The sequence below is a fragment of the Marmota marmota genome, unplaced genomic scaffold, assembly GCF_001458135.2.
Source record: "Marmota marmota marmota unplaced genomic scaffold, marMar, whole genome shotgun sequence".
In the NCBI taxonomy this organism is placed as follows: domain Eukaryota; kingdom Metazoa; phylum Chordata; class Mammalia; order Rodentia; family Sciuridae; genus Marmota; species Marmota marmota.
The window spans coordinates 24515108-24526567 of NW_026000037.1; the positions used below are offsets into that span (position 1 = coordinate 24515108).

Below are 11460 nucleotides of genomic sequence, written 5' to 3' on the forward strand. Positions count from 1 at the left end.
TCGCCTTTGCTGAGGCGGCTTTGAACTTCATGATCCTCTCTCCACAACACCACATGACACCCCCCCACCCCCCACCCGCCAATCCACTGGGATTACAGGTGTGTGCCACACAGAGCCCGGCCCAGGCATTTGGGATAAATTAAGATACTCAAGTCATTCACACATTCTACCCATGTCAATCCACTGGCTTTGATATTTTTCTGTAGTCGTAGGAGACTAGTTCCCAGGAGATTTTTCTGTAAGTCTTATATGGCAAGTGTAAGGTTCAGGGAAGGGAGTTTCTACATGCACGTGATTACAAGACTATTGAGAAAATATAGACTGTCATTCACTAGGATGTAGACACCAGTTAGTGGGGACTACAGTGGAATGCTGAGGAAACGAAGAGGGGACAGGGATAGCATTTATGACAAAACAACCTAAGTGACATCCTGTTCATATCAAATTGTGTGTTTTTGTTTAAGCATGTATATATAAAAGGAACTTTTTATAAAATGATAGATACCAAATGTTATGCTGATTACCAGATAATAGAAGGTTTCCATGAAATTTTAAAATATTTTCTGTTTTTTAATGGTTCTAGAACTCCTTAAAATGAGTACATATTACTCTCATAATCAGAAAAATCTATTTTTATTATTGAAAAATTTACAAGAAAAGTGAACAATGAAAAAGTAAAAGTGGGGCTGGGATTGTGGCTCAGTGGTAGAGCACGCGTGAGGCCCTGGGTTCGATCCTCAGCACCACATAAAAATGAGTAGATAAAATAAAGGTATTGTGTTCAACTACTTCTAAACAATATTTTTTTTTTAAAAAAAAAGAAAAAGTAAAAGGGGTGAAAGTAAATTGAAGAAATGGAAAGGAAACCAGCCTTGTGCACAAGGAGCTCAAGCATCCTGAGCCATGTAATCCAGTCACAGGAGACCTAACCTATCCCCTTGAGATGGGCATTAATCCTTTCTGAAGGTGGCACTTCCAGTCACCTAATTACCTCCCACCAGGTCCCACCTCTTCCCCAAAACTAAAACAAAAAATGAAGATGGAATGTAGAAAAGATAAGAATATTAGAGCCTCATTCAAGAACAATCTCTAACTAATAGGAGTTTCAGAGAAGAAGGATAGAAGGAAAATGCACATTTTCCCTGGTTAGGAGTCTCTAGTTTGCGAGGACACCTTGAATGTTTAGCACAATATATATATATATTTTTTAATTCTAATTTGTTATATACGACAGCAGAATGCATTACAATTCGTATTATACATATAGAGCACAATTTTTCATATCTCTGGTTGTACACAAAGTAGAGTCGCACCATTTGTGTCTTCATATTTAGGGTAATGATGTCCATCTCATTCCATCCCCATGATCTTTCCTACCCCCACGGCCCCTCTCTTCCCTTCCCTCCCCTTTTCGAGAGTTTACCTAATCCTCCCATGTCCCCTCACCCTCCCCCCATTATGAATCAGCATCCTTATATCAGAGAAAACATTTGGCATTTGTTTTTTGGGGGTTGGCTAACTTCACTTAGCATTATATTCTCCAACTCCATCCATTTATCTGCAAATGCCATGATTTTATTCTCTATTAATGCTGAATAGTATTCCATTGTGTATATATACCACATTTTCTTTAATCCATTCATCAACTAATGGGCATCTAAGTTGGTTCCACAGTAGCACAATAAATTAAAAAAAAAAAACCCTCACATTTCATTATCACTACAAAATCTGAGAAAACCAGGGATAAAAGAGAGGCCTTTAAAAGCTTCTAAAGTTAAAAAAAAAAAAAAAGTCATGGACTGCTTGCTCACAGCTGTGTTTAATTCTAGAAGATGGTGGAGAAATGCTGCTATGGTGTGGATGTAGTTTGTCCCCAAGGGTGCATATGCTGGAAGCTTGGTTTCTAATGTAATGGTGTTGAGGTGCTAGAACCTCTAAGAGGTGGGACCTGGTGGGAAGTAATTAAGTGACTGGAAGTGCCACCTTCAGAAAGGATTAATGCCCATCTCAAGGGGATAGGTTAGGTCTCCTGTGACTGGATTACATTGCTCAGGATGCTTGAGCTCCTTGTGCACAAGTCTGGTTTCCTTTCCATTTCTCCACCAGGTTGTGAGGCAGCTAGGTACCCCAATGGATGCCAGTATCATGAATCATGCTGGGTAAATTTCTTAGCTTCAAGTATTCTATTATTGCAATATAAACAGAGAAACACAAATACCTTCAAGACTTTGAAGGATGATTTTAACAGAATTCTACATGAAACCCAATTGTCAGATATAAAGATCTTTAAAAAACACATGCAAGACATGCAAGGACTCAAACATACCTCTTATGTACCTTTTTCTTAGGATGCTATTGGGGAATGTGCTTGAACACAATGAAGCAGTGAATGGAGACTAAGGAAGACACAGTATTGAAGAAACAAGAAATCAGGGAAGAATATTTGCACAAAACTCCTGGAGAACAATTGGTCCAAATTACAGCAGAAGGTCAGAGGGTTCTGGGAAGAGGGTCTCTTGGAGAAAGGGAAGACCTAACGGATACTGACATGTTTGAACATTTGTAAAGTGGCTTATAATCATGTGATAAAGAGGTAAATCCAATTTAAGGATAGAGGTACAGAAAATCACATAGGAAAATCCAACAGTTATTAAAAAGCAAAAGAGGGGCTGGGGTTGTGGCTCAGTGATAGAGCGCTCGCCTAGCATGTGCGAGGCCCTGGGTTCGATCCTCAGCACCATATAAAAATAAATAAACAAAATAAAGGTATTGTGTACAACTAAAAAATAAATTTTAAAAAAAGCAAAATAAATGTCATGATTGTCCACTACTTGGCTTTACAGAGAAAATATTTGGTACACAAAGTGATATAAACATTTGTTACTGACTTAACCATATACTGGGAAAAATATATTATGAGGATAAAATGGACAGAGGAAATTTTGGACTTGGAGACGGACTAGATTACAAAATGTCAAACCTTCATCCATCACCACTGGAAGTTAATATTTTCAAACAATAAATCAAAACAGTGGTTTAAAATTACTATTTAAACCTTGGTTGTCTGGGAAGGGTTTACCGTTTTTTTGTTTTTTTTTTCCTGTAGGCATTTTCTAATGCCTCACCACTCCTTTTGAGGAGGAGGACCTGAAGCTTTCACACCCAAGCCCAAGTTCATGAGAAACACAGAACCTCAGTTCCCTGCACAACAGAACCAGAATTGCATTTCACCAGATCCCAGGGGATTTAAAGGCACTTTAAATTTAGAAGCATTATTCTACTGCCATTTGGTTTTACAACTATGTGCATGCATAATTTTGGTAAATGTTTTAAAGTAAAGACCAAATCAAGGGCAGGGGCAGTTTAAGGCATTCTGGGAGCTTATCAGAAGGGTATTCAAGTTAGTGTTATTGTTTTTAATGGCAAAAAATTGTAAACAACCTAAATGTTCAAAACAATACAGAACTAGTTAACATTATGGTCATACTTATGAATAAATTCATGCAACCATCAAACTAATTATATAAATTAGTTTATTTCTAATTAAACTTTTTGGATAAAATCGTACATAAATGTGCAGTTGTAAAAGATAACAGAGAATCAGCATACCTTGTGGTTATTTATATGTGTGTATGTATATTTAGTTCTGTTAACTCTATCCTGTATCTACCACCACAGTTAAGAAAAGCTTCATCATCATAGCCTACCTGTGGTGCCCTCTTCTAACCACACCCACCTTCTGATTTTGAGAATGTTATATAAATAGAATCATACACTATGTGATCTCTGGGATGGGCTTCTTTTTTTTCTCACCCTGTCTAACTATCTTGAGATTCATCCAGATTTGTTGTGTGTATAAGATATTTCATTATTTGTTCATGCTGAGTACTATTTCATGGTATAGATGTGCCAATTTGTTTATCCATCCATCCACTGAAGGACATATGGGTTGTTTCCAGTTTGGTGCTATTATGAATAAAAATGGCTACAGATATTTACAATAGATCTATGTATAAACTAAATCTTATTTCCCTGAGGTAAATGCCCCAGAGTGAAGTTGCTGGGTCATTTGGTTAACACTGGTTTACTATTATAAGAAACTGCCAGCTCTTTCCCCAGAGTACCTGTACTGTTTTACATCCCCACCAGAAATACACAGATTCCTTTCTCTGAATCCTTGCCACTGTTTGGGGTTGTCATTAGTTATTTATTTTAACAATTCAATTTTTAAAAAAAATTTTAAAAACCTCTTGTCATATGATTATCTGCAGTCTACATCTCCTCTTTTATAAATGTCTTTTGCCTATCTTCTAACTGGATTGTTTTATTTTTGCTGTTGAGTTTTGAGTGTTCTTTACATAGTTTAGGTACTATCCTATTATTGAATATATGGTTTGCAAATAAATTCTTCTAGCTTTTCTTTCATTCTCCTACCAGGCTCCTTTTAGAATAAAAGTTGTTTTTCTTTTAAAAGTGGTGAAGTCCTTTGGGGGAAAGAAACTGTTCCATGTCTTGATTATGGTTATGATTTCATGACTATATATTTTTCAGAACTCATCCAACTGTCCAATCTAAGATGGTAAATTTGGCTAATACAAATTACACTTAGAAAAACATAACATCTAAAAATTAATAAAGAAATCCATTCATTAGTAAATTAATCAAATTACTTAAATCAGCTGATACTTTTTTTTCAAATTATAAAAATTGAAATTATTGAAAAAATGTCCAATAAAAATTTGGTATTTGTCATGATAAAAAAAATAAAGTGGTGAAGTTCACTTTATTCATTTTCCACTTATGAATATGCTTTGGAGATGTCATGTCTAAAAGCTCATGCTCCAGATCCCAAATGTTTTCTCTTCTAAAAGTTTTAGAATGTCATAGCATTTTATATTTTGTTCTGTGCTTAGTTGTAACTTTTGAGGTAATTTTTTAATGAAGTGGGAGATTTAGGTCAAGATTTTTCTTTCTGCTTACAGGTGTCCAAATGCTCCAGTGTTATTTGTTGAAAAGACTGTCCTTCCTCCGTTGAATTGACTGTGCACTTAAAAAGCAGTTTTGTACATTTGGATGGGTCAATTTTGAGAGGCATCTATTCTTTTCCATTGATTTATGTGTCTGTCCCTTCCCCAAAAACATTCTGCTTTGACTAACTACTAAATAGGCCTTAAATTAATATTTGGTAGAGATTCTGCTCACTTTTTCTTTTATAAAATTGTTTTAGCTATTCCAGGGCCTGTGCCTCTCCACATAAATTTTAGAATACTAAAATGGATTTTTAAAGGCTAGAATATGTTCACAATGTGTTCTCTCTCCCCTCTCCACCTTTCTCCATTAAGATCTCTAAGTAGAAATAACCCTTGGATCCTTACTGTTGAAGTCAGAGAAGGCTAAGTGTGGAGAACAGGAAAGCTATCTAGCATTCATTCATCAAGTTGATTGACATTATACATAGCAGAGACCTATGAGACCACCTAGTCCAACCCTTGATAGATAGGAAGCTGAGTCCCAGTGTGGGCTCACTTCATGGATAGGGTCAGGAAGTGACAGAGTGGGCATTAAAGCACTCCCTGCTCTTCTCCAATTCTGCTGCTGACCTCACCCAGTCATAGTTATTTCTATCCTGTCCCCTTCTTGATCTTAGACTCCTTTATAAGCGCTCATAGCAAGAGGCAAAAATGCAAGTATATGCCTACAGAAGATCCAGAGCCTGCTTCCCCTGGAATCAAAGGCTCCCCTGCTCCCAAACCTGAAATTCTAAGGGGAAGAAATCTCTAACTGCAAACAGCATCCTGAGGACTGCATGGTGCTGATCTGTCACATAAATATGCACCAAAATGTCAAGGTCTTGCAGTTTTGAGGTGAAACTGTGGAGGGCTAAATTCTATGGCAACCTGTGAGGGAAAAATCTTGTCAAGATGGTATCTAGGCAGGTACGGTGACTGTAATCCTAGGGACTGAGGCAGGAGGATTTCAAGTTCTAGGCCAGCCTGGGCAACTTAGCAAGATCCTGTCTCAAAATAAAAAGGGCGGGAATGTAGCTCAGTGGTAATGTTCCCCAGTATCAGAAAAAAAGAATAATAATGCATGTAAAGGGTAATGGAGGAGCTGCTTGCCTAGCATATACAAGGCCTAGCATATACTACCCCCTAACGCCCCTAAAAATCCAAGCCACCAATGGGGATGGATGAGACAATTTTTCCACTTCACTGAAATGCTGGGCTGGGCCTTAATCAGCCCACCTGTATATGTACCTCAGCACTGCAGGCTCGGTTCAAATGTCAGAACCCAGACTTCCAAGTTTAGGGAGCCCCACCCTCAGACCACTTCACACTGTATCCCATTAATCTTTGCAATTTTTAAAGTACACTCTTAGTTTACTATAGTCCTTATCAATATCTGAAATGGTCCCATTTGCTCACTTATTTACTGTCCCACTCACCACCCCTGACTTGAGGACAGAGTTCTTTCTGTATTATTTAACACTGTAACCACAGGACCAAGAATATCACCTGGTGCATTGGTGATGAGTAAACAGTGATCAAATTAAAGAGTAGCAAGGCACAAAGCCCTGACTGAGTTAAAAGATAAGCCATGTAGACTGCAGCATATATTTGTAGTAGATTTAGCCAACAATGGAATTGCATCCAGAATATATACCATTGGTAAGAAAAAGATGACCCCCACAGACAAATGGACAAGAGACAAGGACAGATATGTCCCATAAGAAAGGATCTATAGCGTCAACAGCAGGGGTTTGATCCCCTGCACCATAGGTCAATAAATGTATAAAAGGTTTCTAGCCTCTTTAGAGATATGGAAATGCAAATTGAGACCATAAGGAGTGGCTGAAATTAAAATGACTGACACTATCAATTAAGTGTTAATGAGAATGTGAAGCAAAGGAAAATTCCAATAAAAGAGTGTAAATTTATATAATCACTTTGGAAAAATAACTTGACAGTCAGAATGGCTGTCATCAAGAATACAAAAACAATAAATGCTGGTGAGGAAGTGGGGGGAAAGGAACCCTTATACACTGTTGGTAGAAATGTAAATTTGTGCAGCCACTATGGAAATCAATATGGAAGTGCCTCAAAAAGACTAAAAGTAGAACTACCATATGATCCAGCTATACTATTCCTTAGTATATAGCAGAAGGAGTTAATATCAGCATACTATCTACCTGCACACCCATGTTTACTGTGGCACAATTCACAATACCTAAGTTTTGGAATCAGCCAAGGTGCCCATCAACAATGAATGATAAGGAAAATGTTGTTTATATACACTATGTTATAAAACTACAAGGAAGTTTGAAGAAATGTCATCTTTAAGAGTATGGATGGGACAGGAGATCATAATGTTAAGTAAAATAAGTCAAACACAGAAATACAAGTATCACGTTTCCCCTATATATATGAAATCGAAGAGGGGGAAAGATGTGAAAGTAGCAGAGAAACTATTACAGAAAAGGAATGGGATGGGGTGGAGGAGGACAATGAGGGGTAGATATGAGTAAAGTATGTTATTTGCATGTATGAATATGGCACAATGAAACCCATTATTCTGTATAATTAAAGTGCAATAATAAAAATGATAATTTGACAGTATCTAGTAAAGCTGAAGGTAGGTGTCCCCCAAGGATCCAATAGGAAGGCAGGGACATGTGCCCAGGTGGCCTAGGCTGGAGGCAATCCCCAAGTCCATTAACAAATGACTGAGAAATTTAGCACTGTGTTATGCTGAATCAGAGCAATCCTATGTAATGATGAAAATGAAAGGGCTTTAGATACACAGCACACAGGATGAGTCTTAACGTCATTAGAGCAAAAGAAGACAGACAAAATAGCATGAGTAAGGCCTGAAGGAATGCATGAAGTTTCATTTAGATACAGCTCAAAAACAGGCCCCAAACACCCTACACTGTTTCAGGTACAAAATTAGAAGGTAAAATTATAACAAAAGGTGGTATATACCATAAAATTTTGCTTATGGGTTAGGGCCACAGAGGAAGAATTCAGTTTTGAATAGGAAGCTGGGTGGGTAGTATGATGTTTCTTAACCTGGATGAAAGTTACTCTGTATTTCTTTATACCAATATGTGTCTACACATTTACCTTATTGTTTTCTGTATGACTTCTTTGTTTCTCAACCTAAAAGCACTTTAAGAAACAAATTGCAGTGTGTAAAATCATGGAAAATTAAAACCTCTACAGATGGTACAATCACTACCCTGTTAAATATGTAAAACTTATTTATAGAAAAAAAGCTGGCAAGATATTAAGAATGGTTATTTTAAGATATTGAAATCAAAGCACTGCTGTTCCTTAAGACCACTGTGGAAAAAAGAAACAAAAAACGGGAATGCTCACCAAAGTCCAAATCACAGCCTGCTCTCCCAGGAGCATCCACAAGATGGAGCAGTCTTATCTCCAAGTGGAGTTTCCCGTTCCCTTGCTGCCCAAAGTTCAACTGGTGACAGCCAAATTTTCAGTCTCTCTCCTTCCCTTTCTCTAACTTCTTTTTCCCTGTGCACCTGCTCTTCTGTCTTTTTTTTTTTTTTTTAGTTCTGATGGACAAACACGCCAGGCCTTCATCTTCTAAGATTTGAAAGGGGTAGAGGAATAGGAACCAAAATTTATTGAGTGCTTGCTTCATGTGCTCTCTTTGCTGTGCCCTTCATTCACCATTTCACTGCTTGTTGAAATGGAAGTTGTCCAGGTGTTTGTCTGAGATGCAGCCAACTCACTCCAGCCTATACATAAGCACTGCTGAACACAGGGATAGCCTCTGGAATGTGTTTTCCTCGTCAGGTGTGTGTGTGTGCTCATGTGTTATGTGCACATATATCCACACAGACATATATGTGTCTTATCAGCTTGTTATTAAAGTACTATAGTCTTGTTTGACTACTTTCTTGTGCTTGATTTTATTCTGAAAGAGCTAACACTGTAATGTCTTTTCATTTTTAATTCAAGTTCTCTACATATTTCAGATAATTAAAACTTTTAAATGTCAATAAGCAACTAAATTGGAGGGGTGTCAGGAAAATGGACACCTGTATACTGCTATTGCTAACTTCCACTATCATTTAGGAAAGTAAACTGAAATCTATAAAAAACACATGTACTCTTTGTGTAATCTTTTATATCCTATAGAAATCAAAACATTTATACCTAAGGACACATGCTCAAGGATGCTCAGATTTATGTATAACTGTCCCAAACTAAAAATTAACTCAATAGAAGAATAATTAAATACTGCATAGTCATATTATGAAATGTTATACAATTTCTAAATAAAGAGCAATGTATATCAATTACTGGAAGGCCTGCTGTATTATTAAGCAAACAAGAAAGATGCAGTGTAATATGTGTATGTGACCCCGTGGTATAATGTCCTTCCTCAAAACTCCCCTTTAACTCCTATCTAATACATAATAAAGATAATATGTTAGCATACAGTGATGGTCAACTTTAGCCATCAACTTGATTGGATTAAAGAATACCTAAAGAATTGGTAAGGCATTATTTCTGTATGTCTATGAGGGTGTTTCCAGAGAGATTGGCATGTGAATTTGAGTGAATAAAATGGGGGAAGATCCAGCCTCAGTTTGGGCTGCAGGCTGGAGAGAACAAAAACAGAAAAAGGGAGAACTGTTTTCTCTCTACTTCTCTCTCCATCTCTCTCTTTCTTTCTCTTGGAGCTAGGATACATTCTTCTCTTGACTGTGAACATCAGACCTCCAAGCTCTCTGGTCTTTGAACTCCAGGACTTTCACCAGCTGGTTACCCTGTCCTCACTTACCTCATCTCAAGTCTTTGGTTGGGACTGAGAGGATCATTTGCTTTCCTAGTTCTCAGACTTTCAGACCTGGATGAGTCACACTACCAACATCCCAGGGTGCCAACTTGCAGAGAGTCTGTCCTGGGACTTCTCAGCCTCCATAATCACATGAACCAGTCCCGTTATAATAAATCTTGACATCTTCCTCTCTATAACCTATTGGTTCTATTTCTGTGTAGAACCCTGACTAATAACATCGGTAGTAACAGTGTTTCCTTCGTGGAATGAGATTGGAGGGTTTGCTGGGTACCCTTTCCCTTCTACATCTGTATTGTTTGACTTCTTTAAAAAACTTCAGTAATGGCAATTTTAAAAAATAAGTAACCCCAAAGGGGAGACCTTTAAGGTCAACTTCTTAATTCCTTACAATGAACAACTAGGCTCAGTAAGGTGAAGCAATATTCAATTGGTAGTGACTGCTATTGAATGTCTGCTGAATACGTCCCATGTCCTTGGAATCACTGCTGTGAAACCCTCCTGACCCAGCTCCTCCCTTCCCAGCAGCCTACCAGGTCTAAAGGCACTCTGTTCGAGCTATAGGAGTGCTCTCTGGGCCAGGAAACCCACTGGAGCCTGGAGCACTTTGGGTAGCTAACACCTGCAAAAGGGAAATCCCTACCCTCCTGTACTGCTGGTGTTTTCCTGCAGAATGTTAGGAGCCTGGGTGGGCACAGTGGGAAAGATCTTAGCACACTCTGTGGGAGACCAACCTCCACTAAGTTAACTCCCCTGCTGGGCGATGTGCGTCAGGCACCCATGCTGCTAGACTGCCTTGATCTTCTAGGGTTCAAGTGACTTGTGTCTTCCTGCCCAGGCTTATCTTCCTACAGCCCCATGGGTGGAGTTATGCTCACCTGTTCCTTTGTAATATAACCCCTTGCCCTATTTAGGATACAATCTTCCATGGATGTGCCTTGTGTGTGTCCCCTTCTCTTACATCTGGTGTGGCCGAACCAGATGTCAGTCAACCTGCTGACAGTGGACATCATAAAGATAGACTCCTCAGACCCCTGAAACCTGACCCCTTGCCTCATTTGAATAGCTTCTCCTCAATAAAAGGGGTCAGCGCATGCTCTCGTTCTCTCTCTCTCTTTCTGCAGACCTTAAAGGTCAGAGGAGCCGTCACAGCCATCCCAAAGAAAAAGGTACTTGTGTCTCTTGTGTGGTTATTTTGCGCAGCCCAATTAGCCCAGTTCAACTGGAGTGACCCCTGAGCCTTTTATTTATTTTTTTTTTTATGATTTTATTTTATTTTATTTTTAATTTTTTATTGTTGGCTGTTCAAAACATTACATAGTTCTTGATATATCATATTTCACACTTTGATTCAAGTGGGTTATGAGCTCCCATTTTTACCCCATATACAGATTGCAGAATCACATCAGTTACACATCCATTGATTTACATATTGCCATACTCGTGTCTGTTGTGTTCTGCTGCCTTTCCTATCCTCTACTATCCCCCCTCCCCTCCCCTCTTCTCTCTCTGCCCCCTCTACTGACATTCATTTGTCCCCCTTGTATTATTTTTCCCCTTCCCCTCACTTCCTCTTGTATGTACTTTTGTATAACTCTGAGGGTCTCCTTCCATTTCCATGCAATTTCCCTT

The 11460-nt window shown here is 38.4% G+C and overlaps 1 protein-coding gene and 1 long non-coding RNA gene across 9 annotated transcripts in view; one reads left to right on the forward strand and one right to left on the reverse strand.

Moving 5' to 3' along the window:
- LOC125619375 overlaps positions 1-8347 on the forward strand; it is a 31007-nt gene extending 22660 nt beyond the window's left edge. Inside the window, exons 2-3 of the long non-coding RNA XR_007350894.1 lie at positions 2349-2593; positions 3107-8347. This is a non-coding gene — a long non-coding RNA (uncharacterized LOC125619375). The remainder of the gene's footprint in view (positions 1-2348; positions 2594-3106) is intronic.
- The window catches only part of Arhgef4 (Rho guanine nucleotide exchange factor 4), a 186543-nt gene that overhangs the window by 100070 nt on the left and 75013 nt on the right, over positions 1-11460 (reverse strand). The window lies entirely within an intron of this gene.